Source organism: Adiantum capillus-veneris, chromosome 9 (assembly GCF_014529385.1).
Source record: "Adiantum capillus-veneris isolate H3 chromosome 9, ASM1452938v2, whole genome shotgun sequence".
NCBI classification, from domain to species: domain Eukaryota; kingdom Viridiplantae; phylum Streptophyta; class Polypodiopsida; order Polypodiales; family Pteridaceae; genus Adiantum; species Adiantum capillus-veneris.
This window is the reverse complement of record NC_140939.1, coordinates 6,554,357-6,580,515: the sequence shown is the minus strand read 5'-3', so window position 1 is coordinate 6,580,515 and position 26,159 is coordinate 6,554,357. Positions and strand designations below refer to the sequence as shown.

General features: G+C 38.8%; 1 pseudogene; it reads right to left on the bottom strand.

The window, feature by feature from the left end:
• Nucleotides 1-24,175: 24,175 nt before the first annotated feature.
• LOC147450080 (uncharacterized) lies at nucleotides 24,176-25,513 on the bottom strand (annotated as a pseudogene).
• Nucleotides 25,514-26,159: the final 646 nt, after the last annotated feature.

Genomic DNA, 26,159 nt, shown 5'->3' with positions numbered 1-26,159 from the left:
TTTATCTCCTTATTCTTGCAGATTCGATTAAGATATGCTCTTTGCCTTGACCATGCCCTATTCTTTGCCGCAAATGATGCTATATATTCAGCCCTAGCTGCCTTAAGCTTTTTTGAGATCTGTCTCTCTTGATCGGATCAACTATAGTACTCATCCAAGCAGTCATCCTATATCTTGGTAAAACAAGATAATAGTAGAAAAATCATTTTTTGGCATTATAAGAATTACACACTCTTGCAAATTGCTTTTATATATGAAACCCTGATAGTTTTTGCCATAATTTTGAGCGGCCTCCTCCACTTTCAAGTGGCTAGACTCCATAAACACCAGAGTACATCTACAATGATTAAACCTGAAGTAATCTGTAAATGTTATAGTAATATGTTGAGTTAGAAAGTTTAGCAAAAACCTATTTTATGAAATTCTATTTTCCACTAGCTGGTCTAGCTCCTATCCATGTCCCCCTCTTAAAATATGCCTCGAGGTCGAGCCCTTTAAGGCCAAAATCAACTAGGGTTATCATTCGACCAATTTTTAGGCCAGATATCCAGAACCTGAAGTCACTGAGTCATCCAATATTTTGTAGTAGTTTATGCATATTTACCAGCACTATACTACATTCCATAAAGAGTTCCCCTTGAAACTAAAGAAAAAACTGAACTATCAACTCAGAGAAGTACCAGCCAAAGCCATAGGAATATCAGCCAGAGCCAGAGTAACACTATACCCATCTCGGTCTGAATCTTAGTTTATGCCAAATCTCAAGTAGTATAGCATAAAGAACCAAAATATGTATGTATATAAAAGGTTTTATGGTAGTACGGGCCAGATCTAAGCCAAGCATTCAAGCAACAAGCAAAAGATCACATTTATTGTAAGTCAAAGCAAACAGTAAAGTATTAAAACCAGAATATATTTTATGGTAGCATAATCACTTGATGTAGTGGAATAAGTATGTACAAAACCAGATCTAAGCAAGATATCCAAGCAACAGGTGAAGGTTAGATGTTTTGTAATCATCATTACTCCAGATACCATAAAGGATCCCCTTTCAGAGACGTAATAGCCAGGGTCAGATAAGTATTTACCCAGAGCCAGAGCCAGAGCCAGAGCCAGAGCCAAAGCCAGCCACAGCCATTGTATGTGTATGAATATGTTTATCAAAACTAGATCAAAGTAAGACATCCAAGCAACAAGGTCAAATTCTTTGTAAGTTAAGAACATCCTCCCTATACCATAATATTATACCACATTTAGGTAGTAATAGTATCAAAAAACCAGATCCATGTTAGTCAAAATTTCCCTTGGAATCAAAGCACCAGCTGAACTATCAGCCCAGAACTAAAAACTAATAAGTAACATCCCTAGTCAAAATACTATCCATTCCTTACCCTACTGATTAGCACCCCCACAATCATCAGGTGATTTGGCACTCATCCATGTTTATAAGACCAGTATTTTGCCAATTTTGAAAAAGTTAAACCTGTAAAGAGTTAAAGGAATTTGCCATGGAAAATGCCTCTTAGACAAAGGTAGTGAGCATGATTCCTTCTCAAAAAAATTACACCCCAATTACTGCAGCAGTTTATCAATGCCGACAAAAATCAATGTCATTACAACAAAATCCCGTTTAGTCCAGCATCCAAAAGGGTCACAAAAAACCTTTGTACAAAAGCCAGAATGTTTATATATATTTCATGGCAGCATAACCAACAACACCACCAGGATTTCAACCTTATACTCACCATCAGTAAAAAAAACCAAAATAGTATCCATATGTATGTCAGATTTGATGTCATTTTTTAGTACAATAGCAAAAAACTAAGTGTGTATGCAATCAGTACCAGGCATGAAGCAAAAACCAAATTCTTTTGCTAACTAAAAATCCAAATGAACAATTCTTTCAATAATCTTAATGTCAAGAAATGGGTTGCATTCCCACTCATTATATATCAAGCAACGAAACTAGACCTGAGAAGAAGCAGAAGCCAACGGTTGGACTTCCAAGACTTGCTTTCCTTTTGTCATAGTTTAATACACTCCAAGCTCAACCACTCAGGCACTAACCCTCAGTTACACACAAAGAATGAAAAAGCACATATGAGACAGCTAAGTGAGGGAGACCCTCACCTTTTATAATGTTGTTGCGGAACATGCCAAAATTCTACAGCCCACACTTAGAGTCCTGCCGATCATCTACAGCCATGCATTTGGTGGAGGTAGATTGCCATGAATGGCCCATGTGCCCCTCCGCTAGAAACTCTCGGCTACAGATGTGATGATTCCCAATTTGACAGCAAAATTAACGCGCTGCAAAGCTTCACCTAACTCTCTTTACTCGATTTGAGTATGCCCCAATTTAGTAATGCTCACCAAGTGAAAAAAAACCTTAAAAGGATTTTTTAAGCCTAGTTACACACAAAGAAAGTAATATTTCCAACCAAGGGAAATTTAATTTCCCCATTTTAAGTCAATATTCCTTGGCATGTGTGTGTGTGTGTGTGTGTGTGTGTAGCTATTTGGGAGCCGTTTTAACTTATATAATAAGACATAAATGAACTTTTACATTCAAAAGACAGCTGGCTTGAGAGCAAAGGCAAAAATTAGTATAAAAACAACTCAATCTTAGAACTATCTTTGTACATGGCATATGAGAATGAAGCCACATTGTAATATACAATGATAGTGATCCAATAAAGAATTACTTCCCAAGTGGTAGGAGCAAGTTTACTCTCGGACAAACAATAGCTTTAAGCCAAAAAAATCCAAGAAAGGATAGAGTCCTCACCTGCATTCATCCAAACAAGACAACAGATTCGTTAGCCTTGGATGTGTATTACAGGTGTCAACGGACTATATCAATTGTTATCCATGTCCAACTTACAACCCTTTTTAGCTTAAAACCATTGTCCAAAGTGTTCATGTCTTCTAGTTCTTTAGTTTTTATTGTGAAAAAGTTTATTTATCCCAATTATTGGGAGTACTTATAAGTATGGTTTCTATATAGCCCAATTTTTATAAGACCTTAAATAGATATTTAACATACATATCATTTTGATCAAAAGACCATCACCCCTTCTGATCCAAGTGTCTTAATCCCTATATTAGCCCATAGGTTAGTTTTTCATATATTACTTTGCCATATTGTCAGGCCCTAACTCCTCTTTCCACAAGTACCATAAAGCATAAAGTAACCTAATCAACAACTTGAGTATGTACCATAAAAATTCTATTGTTGGGTTAAAGCATCAATTTTGGCTATGTCATCAAGCAAAAACCAAAACTCGCAGGCCCACCTGGGCATACAGAATCCGACTTACCTCAATCTGTATTGGTATGTGTTGTGATACATAAGGAAAAAATCTGCTAACTCTACTCCACCTACCGTAAAACTTATTACACGCTAGTAAACAACATTAGAAATGGCAGCTTTTAAGCGATAGAATAGCCTCGTATGAACCTCGTATCAAAAAGGAATCAGCGGTTTATCCCAAAGTATGCAAACCACAGTCCCCATAACGTGGTTCAAGTAATACTCATCCTTCGGGGCGAACCTCACCATTATCATTTTAGCGAGTGACAAGGGAAAATCATACCACCTCTTTTTTATTAAAAAACCCAAACATTAGGTTGCGTAGTATCATGACATACCAGACTTACGATAGTACCAAGTACCCAATAATCCTCCTTTATTATGTTGTCTGAACACGAAATTATCTAGCACCGGGACTATGATTATGCATGGGTTTCCATGAACCTAAACCACAATGTAATAAGGCAATATACAAGTCCACAATTGCTTTTTTTGGGGTCATAACCCATTGTATGAAAAACCAATTACCTATCGTAAAAAAGCCAAAAAAATAGACAATAATCAGCATGATCAGTATGGGTCAAAAAGCCATTAATCCCCTCAATACTCATCTCCAATTTTATAAGAAATATGAGTTTTGCAAACCATAGTGTTTCACCATCCATCCTTCAAACAACCAATTCATGCACAGTATGTAGTCACGGCAAAATGTCCACCCAAAAAACCAGGTCAAGCCAGGCGGTAACTGCACAAAATGCAACAACAAAAAACAAACTAAACTCGTCACAGTGACAGGATGTTTTCATGCATTATGTACAAAAACCTTACTGTATGCCATCAAGGTATCATTAACAAGGAGAACACCAACCTGAGACGGTAGTTCAACCACCTCCATAGTTGGATAGTGTCAAAGCTCTCACATCTTACTTTGAAAAACACACGCAAAGAGAGATATACCCACAAACTAAGTGAGGGGCCATAGCACCCTCACCTTTTGTAGCTCATCCAGTTTGCTCAAGGTGAGAAGACGCCCCACGATCAGAGTATTCAGTGGCTACAGGTTCCCAAGCCACCGCTATGCCACCCCTGCTCGCGTACTAGGAGTTGAGAGGGAGAGAGAGTGTGTGTAGGAGTTAGCACTAGGCTGCGGTGGGTTGTAGTACAGACAAGGGGGACAAAGAGAGGGAGGGAGTGAAGGGTAGGGTAGCAATGAAAGCCATGATCTTCACATAATATCTTTAGGGGTGGGTACCCATGAGAAGATAGAAGGAAGAGGGTTGCCCCCCATTTTTTATAAAAACCACCCCATACGATGTAGTATAGGGTACAACCTAGGAGCTTTGATCAAGGTAAATAGGAATCCTTGTGAAAAAATATTTTTTATATTTTTATATAATTTAATTGTTGGATAAATAAGTACACACACACACACATATGTGTGTGTGTGTACCCGCCTTGTCGAGGGAACCATACACAATGGGTCGATAGTAGGCCCATTGTGACTGGGCCTACTACTTAATTAGAGAAATGAGGTTATTGTGGTTGAAATGTAAGCCAGGAAAATCGTTTTGAGAAAGGGATTGTGTGGTTCTATTAATTATGTCCTTTCTTTTGAATCCATTAAGGAAAATTTTTTGTATAAGTATCTATATCTTCCTAAGCAAACAAGCAGTTGGAAGAGGAGTATACTATCAGGTATAGGAGTCTGATACAAGTACTAAGAGCAGCTTTAAGTGGTGAGTTACTGTTCTTTTTTAAGAAGTCAATAGGTGGGATATCTAAAAGGTCTCTTTTCCAAGTAAACTTTTGGTCATAGTCTCCTACACAAGGGTTATGTAGTCCAATTGTAAAGTTAGGGAACTGGATAGTAGTGGCAAAGAAGCCGGTTGATGAAGTAAATCCATGTTTAAAGGTTGGTTCAATTTTTAAGCAGTTGGGATATACATGATAAATTTCTTCTAAGAATAACTTATTGTTGAGGCTTAATAATTCAGCCATATATTTGTAAGTATGATTAAAAAGTGAAAGTTTACGATAGTTACTTTTGTCACTCATGGTTTTGAGAAACCGCTTGTATTCAAAGAAGGCTAAGTATAGATTACACACATAAGAGCTGAGCAAGAAAATCCCATGGGAATGCCTTAGCTTTTATTAAAGCACTATCCTCTGAAGAGAATAGTAGAGTTATCAAGTACCCAAGATATGTTTTTAAATAGTTTTTCATCATCGAAGTGAAGGGGATTAGAAGATTGTGTTTTTGTGATCCATCTAGGTTTCTTGGAGAGCAAAATGTAGAAGAAACCATTATTCCTAGCATTCTTGAAGGCGAGCTTAATCATCTGAGATAGAACATCTCTCAGTCCTAATTCTCCTTCCAAAGGTATATTCTCATAGCACTGAGTAATATCTGTTGTGAACAGATGAAAAATTTGTTTAGGGAGGTTTAGAGTAACCTCAATGGATTTTTTTACCAACCGGAAGGATTATAGTGTATCTGTAGAAAGTTCGAACAGATTTTTTGTTTAGAAGCACAAATATTTTCAAATTTTTGAAAGAACAAGGTAGGGTAATATCTTTGGTAATGTTAGAAATAATACTATTTGAGGCATCTTATGCTTGTGTAACTGATAGGTGGGAAAAAGAACTGAAAGTTTGGTATCTTGAATAAAATGCCCCATATTTTCTATATGTTTTGAAATATTATAGGTGACCTCATAAGGAGATGTATTAAGTGGTGTGAATTCCTTCCCATAAATCCAAGAGTGAGCTGCATTCCAAGCCAATTTTTCCATATAAGAGTGGGACAATTGGAGCTTTTAGCAAGTCCTACAATAAACCAGTCCTATGAAAGTTTTTGAAAATCAACAAATGTTGTGGTGTGATCCAAGAGCTTTCAGTAGACAGCCATTAAAAAGGTATATGTGAGATCTTTTGAAAGAAGCATTTTTCAACCAATTTAACTAAGTCCAATAGGACTGTCTTCTCCAGTCGGGGAGTATTGACAAGGTCAATTAAACAGCTAAGCAAAGTTGCTAAAGCTATATATGGGTTTTTAGGAAAAGTGGGTATGTGATTAAGTCCCTTAGTAAGGATTTTTTGGACTGTGGTATTTTCAATAAGATCCAGATTACAATGCAGACATGTAAGCCATAAGTATCAAAATCTTTGCAATATGGGATAAATTTATCACAAGAACAATCAGGCACAATGTCGTGTCGTAAAAAATCATTACTGTAGACCACATTCTTAATAGGTTGTTGATACTTCCAACCAATAAGAACATTATCAAGTATCTCATGGTTTCCAAATAGTAAGTTAAAACATTCACAAAAAAAGTGTTTAAGGGTGTATCCAATCCAAAAGTACATTTTGAAAAAGACAATGTTCGTAAATATAATCTTTGCAAGATGTCTTTTTGGTGAGAGACAATCTTCCACAAGGGCCAGCCGCAACCTGCACAATCATAAGTGATCATAAGTCAAGAAGGTGCCTGATAGGGGTATTCATTCCTCTTCCCCTAGTGAAGCTACAAAATTTTCATCTAGTAAACTTAGAGGAGGAGCTGGGTGTCAGGAATGAAGTGAAAGAATTGGGGGTGGCAAGAGAGTTGGGTCTTTTTAGTAAGGGGGAGTCATCATCATCAACACAAGGCTTGAGAAGAATGGTGATAACCTTAACACCTTTGTAATTTGCATAGGTAGTTAAATATGTCCCTGGTTCATCCATTTTCAATTCTTTGAGGATATCTAGCATAAGCCCATGAAAATGTAGAAAGCAATTTGAGCAATTACTATTTGTTTAGCTTGGCCACCTAGCCAAGAGCAGATGAGGGACAGATGAAAGTCCATCGATTTTTTAGGAAAGAACTGGTCCGAATGATTGAGGATAAACCAGATAACATGGTCAATCCACATATTGTTAAATTCACATGAAGCTTTAGCGTCAAGAAATTTACATTTAACATAAGGTCAAAAAACATTCCAAATGAATTCTGTGTAGAAATCAGGATTACTTTTAGCAAACTCCATGTTTCCTTTTGTTTGTATGTATAGATCGGTATTAGAAGAGAACTTGAAGGGGTCTTTTAGGTTAAGGTTGAAGGGGGCTTTAATGAGTTCTCCTTTGTCTAAGAACTAACCTCCTTTTAGAATTCACAGTCTACAATCCTCAATTGTGGTGGCAGAGAGATTAGCCAGATACACCTAGGTTTCACTAAGAATAGGTGCCAAAAAAGCTTTGTTAGGTAGAACCCAAAGCTGATGGTCCACACCAAAGGATTCAATTTCAACATGTCTAACAGGTAGGAAAGAAAAAACCTTGGATACTTTGGGTACCATTTCTAAAAGGTTAGAGTCACTTAGGGAGCAAAGATTGTTTCGGAATTCCTTGACAGCCTCAAGTGCTGCACTACCTCTGCAAAATATTCCATATGTTTGAGGAGCAGTTGGGGCAGCAGGGGTACTAATAAAAGATGGATTATTGTATAGAAAATAGGCCATTGGTTTATGTACTAAGAAATCATATTTACCCCATCTTTGGAGTCCTTGTCCAAGGTAGCCAGAATTTTGACCCAATCATTAAAGGACAACATGTGTAAGATAGATAGCTTTTTATCTGAATCTAGAGCCGAATCATATATTAATTAAGAAGCATCCAAACTGCCAATACATCTGAGGACAAGAGAGGTAGCCACAGAGAGGGGCTCAGAAGATAGTTCCAGGCCTTACGAGAGAGCAAGGGTCTGCAATAGACAAACTCTGCTAGTAAGTCATGGATTACTTGCGGTAATATGTAACACAATATTTGGCCCGTCTAGCCAAAAAAGGTCTAGTTCTAATAGCTAGGGAATTTTTTGGAGACCGGTCCTTTAATTAAAATCTAATTTGTTTTAAAATCCTTGTATGTTTCTCTGGGTTGTGGTTTACCCTCATGCAAGCTATCAACTTAAAATGTTTGTGATCCTAAAAGAAAGTATATATTTAATTAGTCCAGTAGGTTGGGCCTGCAATCCTTAAATCGGCAAGGTCAGAGACCATGATAGCCTTGAGCAAGAAACCAGAACCTTAGCGTATGAAGGACCACCTAACACCAGCCAACCAATATTTACAAGCAGTGGGTCTAACATACAACCAAGATTCAAGAAAGTTTCTACAGCCAGCGTCCTGGTTTTTCAAAATGCAAACCTTATGTACAGGACATGTGTGTAGTTGTTTTAAATTATATAATAAGACATAAATGAACTTTTACATTCAAAAGACAGCCTGCTTTAGAGAAAAGGCAAAAATTAGTACAAAAACAACTCAATGTTAGAATTATCTATGTATATGGAATATGAGAATGAAGCCACATTCTAGTATACAATGATAGTGATCCAATAAAAAATTACTTCCCAAGTGGTAGGAGCAAGTGTACTCTCGGACAAACAATAACTTTAAGCCAAAAAAAATTCCAAAAGGATAGAGTCCTCACCTGCATTCATCCAAACAAGACAACATATCCATTAGCCTGGGATGTGTATTACAAGTGTCAACGGACTATATTAGTTGTTATCCATGTCCAACTTACAACTCTTTTTAGCTTAAAACCACTGTCCAAAGTGTTCATATCTTCCAGTTCTTTAGTTTTTATTGTAAAAAAGTTTATTATCCCAATTATTGGGAGTAATTATAAGTATGTTTTCTATATAGCCCAATTTTTATAAGACCTTAAATAGATATTTAACATACATATCATTCTGATCAAAAGGCCATCACCCCTTTTGATCCAAGTGTCTTAATCCCTATATTAGCCCATAGGTTAGTTTTTCAAATATTACTTTGCCATATTGTCAAGCCCTAACTCCTCTTTCCACAAGCACCATAAAGCATAAAGTAACCTAATCAACAACTTGAGATATGTACCACAAAATTCCATTGTTGGGTTAACGCATCAAGTTTGGCTATGCCATCAAGCAGAAACCAAAACTCATAGGCCCACATGGGCATACAAAATCCAACTTACCTCAATTTGTACTGGTATATGTTGTGATACATAATTTTTTTTTTGCTAAATCTAGTCTACCTAGCTTAAAACTTATTGTATGCTAGTAAACAACATTAGAAATGGCATCTTTTAAGCGGTAGAATAGCCTGGTATGAACCTGGTATAAAAAAGGAATCAGCAATTTATCCCAAAGTAAGGAACCCATATTCCCCATAACGTGGTTCAAGTAATACTTGTCCTTTGGGGTGAACCTCACCATTATCATTTTAGCGAGTGACAAGGGAAAATCATATCACTTCTTTTTCTATAAAAAACACAAACATTAGGCTGCGTAGTATCATGAAAAACCAGACTTACAACAGTATCAAGTACCCAATAATCCCCCTTTATTATGATGTTCGAACACGGCATTATCTACCATCAAGACTATGATTATGCATGGGTTTCTAGAAACCTAAACCACAATTTATTAAGGCAATATACATGTCCACAATTGCTTTTTTTTGGATCATAACCCACTGTATGAAAAACCAATTACCTACCATAAAAAAGGCAAAAAAACGGACAATAATCAGCATGATCAGTATGAGTTAAAAAAACATTTATCCCCTCAATACTCATCTTTTGTTTTATGAGAAAAACGAGTTCTGCAAAAAATAGTGTTTCACCATCCATCCTTCAAACAACCAGTTCATGCATAGTATGCAGTAACGGAAAAATACCCACCCAAAAAATCAGGTCAAGCCAGGTGGTAACTTCACGAAATATAATAGCAAAAAACAAACTAAACTCGTCACAGTGACAGGATGTTTTCATGCATTATGTACAAAAACCTTATTGTATGCCATCAAGGTATCATTAACATGGAGAACACCGACCTGAGACGGTAGTTCAACCACCTCCATACCTGCACAATGTCAAATCCCTCACACCTTACTTTGAAAACACACGCAAAGAGAAATATACCCACAGACTAAGTGAGGGGCCATAACACCCTCACCTTTTATAGCTCATCCGGTTTGCTCAAGGTGAGAAGACGCCCCACGATCAGAGTATTCAGTGGCTACAGGTTCCCAAGCCACTATTATGGCCACCCCTGCTCGCGTACTGGGAGTTGTTGCACAACTTTGTGGAGGGATTAAGCACAATATAGTATATAAAATCCATTCTTTCAAGCAGAAAGATAATGAGAAGGTACGAGAGGCGGCCTTGTGATTTAAGCACTATATCAAGAGATTTCCACCACAAGAGAAACCTCACAGGACCGACAAGTATTATTGTTCATTGAAGGGATTAAGCACTAACACCTCAAGAAGGACCTGCACTTGAAAAAATGTTCTACCTTAAATGAGGTCACGAGAGAAATTGTCTATTTAGTAGAAATTTGTAAGATCTATGGAGAGGTATCACAAGATGCGGATACTGCCTCAAATGATTCACGATCAACTACTAGTGATATAAATACAACAAAGAGGACACCGCTACAATATCAACTAGTGAATTTTAAGAAGCTTATAGATGAGCTTAGACCAACACCACCAAGGCTATGATATGCACCAGGACCATTAAATCCATAGCCAGGAGATGAAAGATCAAGACCGATGTTGGGACACCAACCACCACTGCCAAGTGAAGGTCAGGTAGCTATGAGACATGTGTATTTAAACCAATACCCAAAGGAGAATGCTTTAGTGCCACTAAAATCGTATTACGAAGAGGAAAACCATGGGTATCACCAAGCATACGATCCAAACCGAAGGATCATGGAGTCATATGACCAAGAGAATATGGCTTCATCCTCTAGTAAATTTTGGTCAACTGATGTTCATAGCCAATCAAGGAGAGGCTAGAAAAAAACACCTATCCTTAAAGACCATATGCCCAACAATGTAGGCAATAGAGGATTCTAGGACCTTGTTTTAAGTGTCAAGAAGACCATTAAGCGACGGGTTTCCTGACCAACCAAGCTAATGCTACAAACAATATATCTAGTATGACTGCTAATTCTCTGCAAGCAACATGTAGTGCTTTACATGGGCATTGCAGTGATTGTGGTAAATTTCCCTTAACACTCGAATAATAAAGAAAAAGTGATGGTGCACATTGTAGACGTCATACCCTCTTCCATTTGCTCAAATTCACATGCAAAAGTTCCATTGAAGGTGGTAACAAGAGCACAAGCAAGACAAAAAGCGACAAGTGAGAAAGATAGCAATGAATCTAACAAATCCATTAGTGTGAAATCAGTAAGAAAATCTATGAGGGAGGATAGATTTAGAGCCCAATACCATTAGAAGTTAAAGGTTGTTACAGCTAAGCTGTCACAAGCTGGAGAGCAATCACACAACCTAAAAGATCTGCATCTAGTGTAACACTAGGAGAAATACGTAAAAGTGAACAAAAGTCAATTGGATTAGAGCCAAAGGATTCTAGTTCTGGAGGCTCAATCTTAGTCAATAAGAAGGTTGAGCCATTGGAAGCAATTCTGAAGGCTTATGAAGTAAGACTAGACAACCATCAGACAATGGAGCATAGATGTATGACTTATCCTAATGTGGTTTTAGAGAAGATCAGGTTGGATATGTGCAGAAAGTTGATTGAGACTACTCAAGAGCTTATGGAACCTCCAGCGGCTATGTCTACTCGGGATAGGATAATACCTTAACCACCTCTTGACTCTAAAGAAGCAAATGACAACAAGGAAGTGAGTTCAAATGACATGACTGGAGAAGAACCGATGAAGGAAGCTAAGATCTCAACTAATGACATGGTTCACCAAAAGAGCTTAAACAAGAGAAGTGGGAAAGAGAACAAAACAAAGATCCAACATCCATAAGGAATGAGGAATGTGATTACTTGTGGAGAGGAAGTGTTGGACGGATACGCCGCGACGGACGTCAGCATAGCGAGAACTCACCTAACATATAATGTCAACTGAGGACGAAGCTCGACCCGCAGGCGCGTGGAAGCAAGCAAAGGGTGTCAATCTCTACTCGACCGACTAATGACTACTTCCTACAGAGATATCAACTCTACATGCCATCGGTTCTATGAATGTGAGAGTCTCCTATGATGCTACCGCAAGCCAAAAGCCCATTAGACGTTCTCAAAACGTTACGAAACTTGAGGGATATCCTATTAACACCAATAGGCCACTCTCCCTAAGGTCCGTGACCAAAAAAACCTACTCAATACCCTCCGTGCAGAAACGCGTAGGATGTCTGGCCGGTTTTTGCAGGTCGACGTTTCCAAAAACTAAAGTGCCTAATGTGTAGCTCTACTCGCTTTGATCGCGTGGATATGCTGAAATGCAAAAACAGACAACAGTTACTCACCGAAACTCCAAAAGTAGCTCGCGGGTGAATCTGCCAAAACACAGACGAACGCGCGTGATGTAAGCATCAACGCGTAGCTCTCCTCGTGGGCAACACACTGCTGCTCTTCGTTTGCGATTTCGACCACCGTAGCTCCTGTAGCACACACATACACTCTCTCGCAGTCTCCCAACGACACAGAAGATCAGATTTATTAGAAGTCTCTTTACAATGCTTTAGGTTTTGGCTTATATACTAAGCCTTAGAAAACCTAATGTCCGACCAAAATGACCTAATTTGTCCCTAGGCTTCTATAGAGCTTAATTACAACACCGTGAGCTGGCTTTGCTCATCCAACAAGCATCTGTGGCCATAATACAATTGCCGACTTAAAATATGAAGTTCCCGTAAACATTACAAAAGTGGCCGTAATGGCTCAAAATAATAATAACGGGATATTCGATGATGTCCATGAGCTTGTATCTTCACATTACAGTATCCATCTTCGTCTTCATCACTTCATCAGCATCTTTAGTTGGAATCTTTAGAGTATCTTTAGAGAATCTTTGAGGAATCTTTATGGAATCTTTGTGGAAGCGTTGTTGAAAGGTTGACCTTTTAACAGGAAGCAATCAAACAAGTGGTAGAGAACACAATAGATGAAATCTACTCACATATAGCTCCTACCATGTTGTAATTCAAAGGTAATTGGCCTCAAGAACTTTGGGATGTAGTTAGGAAGGCTAGAGATGGAAGTCATGCATGGGAATCAACACCTACTGGAGAAGTCAAACTTGATAAGGGAATGATGGACTTCAAATGTACTCTGTGTATGGTGATCAAGGAACAAAAAAATAAGAGGATAGTAAGGAGAAAACCTTTCAGGAGTTGCCATCGTACTTAGGACCTTATGAGGAAAGATCTAATATTATGGTTCTACCATCTCAAAGATGAGCTCATTAGTTAGTCCTAGATTCTCAAGGATTGCACGAATTTATGTCAACGCCGGTGAGATGCATACTTACTATAATTGTCTTGTTAAAAGTTAGACCTCAAATGTGGGTATATGTCTATAGATGCCTCAAGAAATGGAAGTCAAAAATCTTGTTGAGGCAATAGGTGAAGAGGTGGAGGATTGGGAAAAACCAAAAAGGATGCTAAGCCAATCCCCATAAACAAAGTTGGTGATTATTGTGAAGATGAAGATGGAAACACCCCATTGCCTCTAGAATATCATGGAACAAAGACCATAGCTATTCTAGATAGTGTTGTAGATGTTGCCATAGCCACCAAAGGAATTTGGAAAAAACATGCCCTCAAACAAACAAAAATGAAATTACAACTAGTTGATGGTCATATTGAAAAGCCTATTGGAGTTTTAAAGCATGTAGTGTTGACTTCTTGTGGAATTCAGTATGAGCATACATTTGTTGTAGTAGATTTTGGTATAAAAAATAACTATGATGTTATTCTAGGAAGACCATGCATGCGCCAGTTAAAAAAGGTTCAAGATTGGGGCTATGCTTATATCTACTTGCACCAAATGGAGCCCCACTACATGGATCACTTGAAAGATTATAGCAACACCATGGATGTACATAAGACTCTGATGGAAAAATTGGATGCTCAACAACAAAAGAAAGCAACCAAAGAACAGGTAGAGCTTAAAAAGATCGAAGCAAGAGTTGAGGCTCAAAAAAGACAACAACATCTTAGACGCCAACGAGAGGCTAAACTGGGAATCACATAAGCGTTTTTTGAAGACACTGATGATGATTCATTGGAATCTGAGCCACCTCTACAATATCCAATTGAACTAAATAGCCTCTATGGGAGAGTACTATATAACACATTATTGGATACAGGAGCTCAATATAATTTGTTATCCTATGGAGTTTGGTGTCAGCTAGGAAAATCACCCCTATACACAAGCACCATCCAAGTCAAGGGTGTCAATAAGAAGAAGACCACTGTTTTTGGAATCCTACACACTCCTGTCATTTATGACAATGGAACCGTGGTTCAAAGCTTTTTGGTCATGCCTGGTACTATGGAGGGTAATATAAACCTGGGGTGCAAATGTATTTCTGTAGTCAAATGTAATATCGATTGGGAGTATCACGACGCAAAAACCAACTCATGGCCCTACGGCTCAAGGAATAACACCTGAAATCTCACCTCTTCATAACACAAAAAACAACAAAATATTGCCAATCCAAAAAGTCACAACATCCTTGCTAGTAGCACAACCCTCTAAAGATTCAACTTCCATGGCTACGACAGATAGTGCTACATCAAAGGTTCCACATGATCTGACCAAGGGTACATATCAATGGGTCCCCAAGGTATCGTTATCGGACCCCCCCTATGGTTCAAGTTAATTTACAAAGGAAACCTCAAAGGAAGGCGTCCACTCAGGTTAAGAAGGTGAAAACCAAATCATGTTGGATTCCCAAACAGAAGCCCAAGGCTACTATGATGGAAATGATCAAAATTGGTTACCTAAATGTAAATAGTGTCCTTTCCTATCCACTACAAAACCATGTGAGTCAAACCTTGTGATTCCAAAGCCGATGGAAGATTGTGGGAACGAAAAGATCACAGAATGCTACACACCTATTCCAGAGCTAGTTTGGGTTCCAATGCAAAACCAATCTATTGGGATTAGCTCAGGAAAGGGGGAGTTCCATGAAGCTTCTAGCTCCTCATGTAATGCATCCATAGAGGTAAAAGCTTCTACACAACCTCCACCTACCATAGGCAACTCTCTTCCGTAAGGGACTTAATGTGTCATGTATAGGAGCTTTACTAGACACTAGACACAAAGAACCTGAATGATCAAACAATCATCATCCTACAAGGAAGCCTGTCCAATGGTCCTATATATATAGAATGCTTCCCTAATTTCCCTTGTAGTCTATCTGATAGATACTTCAATGAAGTAGTATCTTTGTTGATCAAGACTAGTGGTCTTGACATGAAGAATACTGCTGATCACCTACAGATAGCCTATAGGATGATTGTTCGCACAGTGAATACATGCATCCATTCTATCTATAATCCTGGATATTTACAAGATTCAGAATCATCCAAAGGACAGAATATAGTTATGAAAGTAGATGAAACTACTTTGGGTACTCTACCTGAAATGGTAGAATGGCAGGAAGTTTAGTTTCCTGCTGAATGGAAATTAAATATTTCCAAGACTCTCATGAATGACGTTCATCACCCTGAACCTATGAAGATTGAGGGTTTGGGCTCAACAGACCAGTACAAAGTTCTGGGTAAATCAAAGTCAAGGCGAAAACTTGCTTCTGTATTTGCTCCACTGCAATATCAGACTGCATCAACTAGCTCTGCGGTGTCTTCAAGTAAAGGTCGTCCAAAGCTAATGTGCATACATCCAGAGACCTACAAAGATTTTGAAGGTTTGTTCAGGTGCAAGCTTTGCAACCAAATAATTGCCACTGACTTCGCCACCATCAATGGAATTGAATGTCTCACCAAGGAGGCAATCAATGATAAAGATATGTCAACCAGTCAACCATACATCTTGCCTTCCCGGAATTCAAGGTTGCAACCACTAGAGGCTGCTTCAAATTGGCATACCAATGCCATCAAAGAACTGGCTGCTTTGCAATACCAGGTATTATCTAAGATGGTGAAGAAACCAGAATTATGAGTACTGATGAAGAAACCAGAATTATGAACCCTGTCAGTAGAGAGACCGGAAAGATGAAGGTAGAATCACCTACCTCTTCCTCTACTAGCTTAAAAGGGGTAAGTAAGATTGGGGATATGACCATACTAGACATAGATGGTCTTTCACAAGAAGATATCTGGAAAGTGTTTGAATTTATATATAACTCTGCTCACTATGGCATCTTGTATAAGGAGTTAACTCAGAGACAATCTGTCTCTATGATTGTGGCTGGATTTCAAGGTATGTTGAGAGCATGGTGGGACGATTTGAGTGATGAAAGTAAAACTTATATAATGCAGGGAGGACCTGAAGGCAGAGAAAACTTTGATAATGTAATATCTCTGTTCTTTGCTGCTCTAGTCATGCAATTCGTAGGTTCTACCACCAAGATCCAAGATTGCAACATAGAAGCCTTCTTTCGTAGTAAGCTCTGTGATCTTACTCAGATAAAGAAATATCAAGAGCATATGACCTAGCTGATGTACCAGTTTCCAGGTGGCTAATTTAAGACTGAGTACAAGCAATACTATGTAAATTCTTTTCCTGAATCTTTTGCAAATTTGATTAAGGAAAGAATTAAAGCTGTTGGATTGCATATTGATGAAAACATCTCCCTTGCCCAAATCAATTCTTTCATCAACAATGAAGTTACTGATCTTGAATGTGCTCGATTGAGAGTCAAGCGTGACATCAAACAGGTCAAAGGATTCAACTCCAGCTTCTGCACCAAGGAAACTAAAGCCCAACAGTTCGGATACAGGCAGGCTGAGGAATGCAAATGCAAAGTCAAACTACACCGAAATAAGTTTGACAAAAAATACAAGGTAGTTAGAAAAAAGAGAAAGCTCAACAAGGAAGAAAGACAGCAGGTTAAATGCTACATTTGTGGTAAACCTAGTCACATCGCTCCTAACTGCCCAAAGAGGAAGAAAAAATTTGGGAATGCTGTTTTAAAAGACAGGTATGAGTATGAAGTCATCTACTGTAATGTTCTATAGAAGAAGGACTTTCCCATCAGGCAATACTCATTGTATGACTCTGATGAATCCAACTCTTCTACTGAAGAATCGAGTTCTGAGCCTACTGAAGAACCTGTTTTTTCCGACGACAGCTTAGCTAATGACAGCTTCACCAAAATGTCCAACATGGTAAGGAAGCCTTATCCTTTTCCTAAATCTGCTAGGTATGATTCTTCTTCTACAAATGAAGATACAAACAGTACCAGTGAAGAATCAGATACATTGCCAAGAGGATCAAGGCCTATAAAAATGAGTTCGTCAAAGAAAGAACAACAACGCTATCATCCATTGCCTCTATTTAGAAGCATGGTCGAACAAACTACTGACATTGTCAACCAACCTGAATGGAAGCAACAAATGAATCAACGATCTAAAGTTGTTGACCAACCATCTTCAACTAGACAACCATCCAGGGCTACTGCATATGCATCTGTTTCAACATCTGTCCCTCAACAACCACCTATGGAACCTTTTGCTACTACCGTCCCTTGCCATCAATGGAGCATGCAGCAGAATTCATACAGGTATGCAGTAAGAATGATAAGGCCATCCTAGATGCTATCCAAATGGTGCATCTAGAATGTAGAGAATTAAGCCAGTGCTTAACCTCCATGGAATCTCAGTTAGCCTCTATTGAAGAAAAAATGGATCAGACTTATGCTATTGCCACTAATCTCAACGACTTAGTAGCCATGAATCAGGTAGCTACTGAGCCCATTAGTGAATGGGTACCTGATCACATTTTAAATGTTTGTGATGTCATTCATTTTGACACCAAAAATAGGGCATTCTACTCTGAGGTTTGGATTAAATTTCCTCATAATCCCTCATTTCATGTTGATGCATTATGGGATTCCGGATCTATTATGTCCTATATTAACCAAGCCTTAGTTCCACCTCACTTGGTTGAATTACTACCTTCTGGTATCACAGTTTCTTATGCCAATAATACCAGAGGCCGAATTCAGAAAGTTGTGTCTTGTAAGATTGCTATTGGGACAGTCAAGTTTCTCATTACACTATATCTGCACCCTCATCCAAATACAGATCTTACTCTTGGCGCAGATCTAGTCTCTCAGATAACACCCTTTTCAGTTTTACCTGATCTCTCCATACAATTTTCTGTTCGAGATATTGCTCATCAGGTAAGCACTAAACCTCGTGGTGCTCTTCTTTTGGGGGGGATGATTCCAAATCTCCCTAATCCTGAGAAAGAAGAAAGATTTGAACAATGGTTTCTATCAGAACGAAGTAAGTATGCCAATGAATTGGAAGCAATCAGAGAATTGCTTACACTACACACTAGTGACAACCCATTGGAATTCTGGGATAGAGAAGAGTAATGGGTGTCTCTACCTGGGAACCCTCCTACTGCAGGACTGAAAGCAACCCATCCAGGCATGTCTTTAGAGGACACCAAACTCTGCAATGAAGAGATTGGACAGTTGCTAAAGAATGGATTAATTTCTCCAAGTAATAATGCTTTTGCTTGCCGGGCATTTTATGTCAATAATCACTCTGAACAGAAGAGAGGAAAGAAGCGACTTGTAATCAATTATAAGCCGATTAATGATTGGCTTGAGCCACACAGGTTTCCTCTACCGCTTAAGACGATGTGCTTCGAAGAATAAGAGCTGTAAAGTATTTTCTAAATTTGATCTCAAAAGTGGTTTTTGGCAATGCAAAATACATCCGGCTGACAGGCACAAAACAAGTTTCATAGTACCGCAGGGAATGTTTGAATGGAATGTTTTGCCTATGGGAATTAAACCTGCTCCTTCCTTATGTCAAGAAAGGATTGAAATCATTTTTGCAGATTGCAGGGAATTCCTACTCTTATATATTGACGATATTTTGGTTTATTCCAAAGATGTCAATAGCCATGTCAAACATTTGCATCTGTTTCTAAAGAAATTGTAGAACGATGGACTTGTTCTGAGCTTAGATAAGATTGAGCTTTGTCAATCTCAAGTAGCTTTTCTGGGAGTAGAGATTTTCTCAGGCTGTATCAAAATGCAACCTCATGTCCTTAATAAACTACAAAGTTTTCCTAAGGTCTTTACTGAAAAGAAGCAGCTCCAGTCTTTTGTTGGCTGCTTGCAATGGATAGCTCCCCAGTATCCTCATTTGGTTAAAGATTTGAGTATCTTTAAGGAACTGGAATGCAGCACTTAGTTCTTCTGGACTGACCAGATGACAAAGACAATTCAACAATAAAGAAGGTCTGTAGTCATTTACCACCGCTACAAATCCCCTCCGACAAACCTTTAGTGGTATACTCAGACGCATCTGAAGAAGCTTGGGGTGGTATCCTCTGTGAGGAAACAGAAAATGGCCCTGTCATCTGTCGATGGGCGTCTGGACGATTTTAAGATCCATATGTCAAGTATCATTCTATTCAGCGAGAGCTGCTTGCAGGAGCAAATTCAGTTTTGGCTTTCCGCTTATTTTTAATGGGAATCCCGTTTACCCTTCGCAGTGACCTTAAGCACTTTGGAAAGTTTTTAGAAGAAAAAAATGCTGGAAAAGTGGCTAACACTCGCATTTTTTGATAGTCTTACAAACTTAGTCACTTTTATATTTCCTATGAATATGTGCCAGGTCATAAGAATAATATCGCTGATCTACTCTCGCGAATCAAAAAAGGGGAGGAATGATGTCATTAAGAATGATGCTATCAACTCACTTGGTTGAATTACTACCTTCTGGTCGAGCGAGTCAAGCAATTAAGGAGTTTGGTAGAAGATACCCAAAGGGATCTAGAACTAGCACCTAAGAAGATCCAGATTACAGACACCGTGTTCCCTACGCAACAACAACCTCACCAAGACCATAGACCCTTAGCCATACCTAGTGTCATCCAAGAAGAAAGTGACTTAAAGTCATGGGAAAGTGGGCGTACTCACTTCTTGATGGAAAGAATATTTACAGAGGGACTACTTGATCCTATCGAAGAAATGAAGATCCCATATTCCCTACGTCAAGGGACGGAAGTTCCAAAGGTGTCTTTTAACATTGCAAAATTGATGGATTTCATGTCTTCAAAAGTTAGAACCATCATCATGTCCAAACAATATAAAGACCCTGAGCTAGTCTCAGCTCTTCGAGCATTCCTCAATGGAGAACTAAAGTTTGGGCTACCACAATTTGCACAGATGGATGGAGCTGGGGAGATGCCAACAGAGGAAGAACACTTAGATCCACAACCCAACCTAGATGAGAACCTTGTTATAGAAATACCTGTTAACAAGTTGGGACAATACTTTGAGGGTCATGAATCCAATGCGACCATACCAACCACTACTAAGGGATTAACTGTGAAGGGAATCCTTGATGGTGGCGTTGGGGTTCGCATTGTGACTAAAAATTGCTGGGAAACGATGGGAAGACCTCACCTTGCGACCACAACAATAGTAGTGAAGATGGCCGATGGGTCTATTGTTAAACCTATTGGGATGCTAGAAGATCTCAAGATCAAGGTCTTTGGACATAAAATAAGAGTTACCTTCATTGTTATGGATTTCTCCAAACACACTATGGCATCGGAGATGATCTTAGGACGTCCTTTCATGGGGGAAGCAAAAATGGTGCATGACTGGTCTAAAAACCATGTCTACTTGCAGTTCCAAGATTCTGTCATTAGAGTGGATCTTCTGACGGGTCGAGCAGATCCTCTAGGAAACAGGTTTATAATTGATCATATAGTGGAATACTCAGGAACACTCAAACACAGACAAGATCAAAGGTCAATATTCTTCTTAGCAGAGATGAGGCGCAAATGATTTATACTAGATGAAAATAGATGAACATACATGGTTCAAAGACCTTACTAACACAGGTGAGCAAGATGGAAATTGGTAACTGCTTCTTATATTGCTTTCATGGACAAAACAGAGTTACAAGATGAAGGCTAGTGATGGCTTAATACAACAGAGCTTCTCAGAACACTAGATAGAAGGCTTATCAAAAGACGCCCTTATACAAACGAAACCCTTCCTTATATACAAGAGGGAGGATGGTCATTATTCGACGTGTGGAAAGATAGTGCAGATATTATTGATAGTGGGATACAGATATCTTAGTGTCCTACAGCTGTCTCAGTGCTTTACATAAAGTGGGTAGGTGTAATACAATTGTCAAAAGAAAAGTAAGTGGACATTGTTGGTATGAACATTGATGATTCTGTCGACGAAAAGTGAGTTGATAGCATCATTCTCAATGACATCATTCCTCCCCTTTTTTGATTTGCGAGAGTAGATCAGCGATATTATTCTTATGACCTGGCACATATTCATAGGAAATATCAAAGTGACTAAGTTTGTAAGACTATCGAAAAATGCGAGTGTTAGCCACTTTTCCAGCATTTTTTTCTTCTAAAAACTTTCCGAAGTGCTTAAGGTCACTGCGAAGGGTAAACGGGATTCCCATTAAAAATAAGCGAAAAGCCAAAACTGAATTTACTCTTGCAAGCAGCTCTCGCTGAATAGAATGATACTTGACCTCTAGATCTTTGAATCGTCCAGACGCCCATCGACAGATGACAGGGCCATTTTCTGTTTCTTCACAGAGGATACCACCCCAAGCTTCTTTAGATGCGTCTGAGTATACCACTAAAGGTTTGTCGGAGGGGATTTGTAGCGGTGGTAAATGACTACAGACCTTCTTTATTGTTGAATTGTCTTTTTCATCTGGTCAATCAGGAAGAACTGAGTGTTGCGTTCTAGTTCCTTAAAGATAAGCAAATCTTTAGCCAAATGAGGATACTGGGGAGCTATCCATTGCAAGCAGCCAACCAAAGACTGGAGTTGCTTCTTTTCAGTAAAGACCTCGGGAAAACTTTGTAGTTTATTAAGGACATGAGGTTGCATTTTGATATAGCCTGAGAAAATCTCTACTCCCAGAAAAGCTGTTAGAGATTGACAAAGCTCAATCCTCTTTAAGCTCAGAACAAGTCCATTGTTCTACAATTTCTTTAGAAACAGATGCAAATGTTTGACATGGCTATTGACATCTTTGGAATAAACCAAAATATCGTCAATATATAAGAGTAGGAATTCCCTGCAATCTGCAAAAATGATTTCAATTCTTTCTTGACATAAGGAAGGAGCAGGTTTAATTCCCATAGGCAAAACATTCCATTCAAACATTCCCTACGGTACTATGAAACTTGTTTTGTGCCTGTCAGCTGGATGTATTTTGAATTGCCAAAAACCACTTTTGAGATCAAATTTAGAAAATACTTTATAGCGTTGTTGTTCTTTCTTTGACGAACTCATTTTTATAGGCCTTGATCCTCTTGGCAATGTATCTGATTCTTCACTGGTACTGGTTGTATCTTCATCTATAGAAGAAGAATCATACCTAGCAGATTTAGGAAAAGGATAAGGCTTCCTTACCATGTTGGAAATTTTGGTGAAGCTATCATTAGCTAAGCTGTCATCGGAAAAAACAGGTTCTTTAGTAGGCTCAGAACTCGATTCTTCAGTAGAAGAGTCGGATTCATCAGAGTCATACAATGAGTATTGCCTGATGGGAAAGTCCTTCTTCTATAGAACATTATAGTAGACGACTTCATACTCATACCTGTCTTTTAAAACAACATTCCCAAATTTTTTCTTCCTCTTTGGGCAGTTAGGAGCGATGTGACCAGGTTTACCACAAATGCAGCATTTAACCTGTTGTCTTTCTTCCTTGTTGAGCTTTCTCTTTTTTCTAACTACCTTGTTTTTTTTGCCAAACTTATTTCGGTGTAGTTTGACTTTGCATTTGCATTCCTAAGCCTGCCTGCATCCGAACTGTTGGGCTTTAGTTTCCTTGGTGCAGAAGCTGGAGTTGAATCCTTTGACCTTTTTGATGTCACGCTTGACTCCCAATCGAGCACATTCAAGATCAGTAACTTCATTGTTGATGAAAGAATTGATTTGGGCAAGGGATATGTTTTCATCAATATGCAATCCAGCATCTTTAATTCTTTCCTTAATCAAATTTGCAAAAGATTCAGGAAAACAATTTACATAGTATTGCTTGTACTCAGTCTTAAAGTAGCCACCTGGAAATTGGTACATCAACTAGGTCATATGTTGCTGATATTTCTTTATCCGAGTAAGATCACAGAGCTTACTACGAAAGAAGGCTTCTCTTTTGCGATCTTGGATCTTGGTGGTAGAACCTAGGAATTGCATGACTAGAGCAGCAAAGAACAGAGATATTACATTATCAAAGTTTTCTCTGCCTTCAGGTCCTCCCTGCATTATATAAGTTTTACTTTCATCACTCAAATCGTCCCACCATGCTCTCAACATACCTTGAAATCCAGCCACAATCATAGAGACAGATTGTCTCTGAGTTAACTCCTTATACAAGATGCCATAGTGAGCATTCCAGATATCTTCTTGTGAAAGACCATCTATGTCTAGTATGGTCATATCCCCAATCTTACTTACCTCTTTTACGCTAGTAGAGGAAGAGGTAGGCGATTCTACCTTCATCTTTTCGTTCTCTCTACTGACAGGGTTCATAATTCTGGTTTCTTCATCAGTACTGATATCTGATTCATCTTAAGAAGATGCTGTCAGGTCTGGAAATATCTGTGGTATCTGCACATCCATCTCATCTAACTCTATGTCATCATATTTAACACAAGAGTCATCTTGTAGGACAATCCAATCAATATCCTTGGGCAAAATGTTACGAATTTCTTCTCCTAGTTGCTACCTTTGTGCCCATGTCTGTACCTGTGCATTTTCCCCCAACGAAAATTAGGATAAAAGCCATCAGCGATATCCTCGTCAATAAATGGAGACATGTGAGGTGGAAATTGATCGACAGATTCAATTGCTAGCTCCTATTGAACTCTAGAAAAAATTCGTGGGAATGTTTTGTCTTCACTAGTGCCACCAAAAGTGATGACAGGTTGTTGTTGAACCTTAGATTCAGGGATGAATACTGGTCTAGCAAGAGACAAAGGTGAAGTGAAGACTGTTAGCTTAGATAATACCTGGTATTGCAAAGCAGCGAGTTCTTTGATGGCATTGGTATGCCAATTTGAAGCAGCCTCTAGTGGTTGCAACCTTGAATTCGGGGAAGGCAAGATGTATGGTTGACTTGTTGACATATCTTTATCATTGATTGCCTCCTTGGTGAGACATTCAATTCCATTGATGGCAAAGTCAGTGGCAATTATTCGGTTGCAAAGCTTGCACCTAAACAAACCTTCAAAATCTTTGTAGGTCTCTAGATGTATGCTCATTAGCTTTGGACTAGCTTTGGACGACCTTTACTTGAAGACACTGCAGAGCTAGTTGATGCAGTTTGATATTACGGTGGAGCAAGAACAGAAGCAAGTTCTCGCCTTGACCTTGATTTACCTAGAACTCTGTACTGGTCTGTTGAGCCCAAAGGCTCAATCTTCATAGGTTCAGGGTGATGAACCTCATTCATGAGAGTCTTGAAAATATTTAATTTCCATTCAGCAGGAAACTGAACTTCCTGCCATTCTACCATTTCAGGTAGAGTACCCAAAGTAGTTTCATCTACTTTCATAACTATATTCTGTCCTTTGGATGATTCTCAATCTTGTAAATATCCAGGATTATAGACAGAAGGGATGCATGTATTCACTGTGCGAACAATCATCCTATAGGCTATCTGCAAGTGATCAGCAGTATTCTTCATAACAAGACCATTTGTCTTTATCAACAAAGATACTACTTCATTGAAGTATCTATCAAATAGACTACGGGATTAGGGAAGCATTCTATATATATAGGACCATTGGACAGGCTTCCTTGTAGGATGCTGATTGTTTGATCATTCAGGTTCTTGTGTCTAGTGTCTAGTAAAGCTCCTATACATGACACATTAAGTCCCTGACGGAAGAGAGGTATTATGCCTACTGCTATATACCCTGTATGCACAAACTGGTGGTTTCTTTTTAAAGCCTTTTCTCTGAATCTGCTAGCTCTTTGAACAAATGGATGACATGATCATCATTTTCACTGTCCTTGATGCTAAGCTTTCCATGAGTCTCATGGTACAAAGTATTTCCTGATAAAGAAAATAGTTTGTTGTGCCTATATACCTGTTTAGCAGTCACTGCTGGTAAACTCCATCTAGCTTGAGGAGTAGATTCCTCTACTTCGATACTGTCTATGAGCAGCTTCTTGAATGAAGAGATAATCATGTCCATTGCTGAAGGAAGATTGGAAGGTAGTGGTTTCTTCGGGTGTAACTTTTTTTTAGCCGAGATCGAATTGAAATTCTTAGAGTAAGCTTCTGAAACGCCAGCATATAAACGGCACCTTGCCTAAGCGACTGTGACTTTTAAGCTTTACTAATTTCAATGATGATGCTCTGGCTTATGGGATAAGTTACTCAGTAAGAGAATAGACTATTACCATCAACCTCTATACAGCAACGATAGAAAACTGGCTCTGATACCAATTAGATAGCGGAATACTCAGGAACACTCTGTTGGGGTATAAAGCCCAATGTGGTCGCCCAGGTAAGTGGGCGGGCCGCCAGGTATGTACACATATTCTTTTGTAAAAACCTAATAAGAACTCACTATGCTCTACACATTACAGTAGAGCGAGTTCACCATATCGTCGTGCTCTTCTTCTCGCACTCTCTCTCTCGCGTCGCACTTCCGCTCGTACTCCTTCAACTGGTATCAGAGCTCAGATCGAGGCTCGGGGCAGCACTGCAGGAGGCTAGAGTCACCAACTCAGATTGGAGTGAAATTCGACAGGCGAAGACACGGCCCCAAATCTCGTGGATAAGCCCGAAGGGCTTGGTGTTGTCAGAATTTCATTCTGAGGTCATCTCGG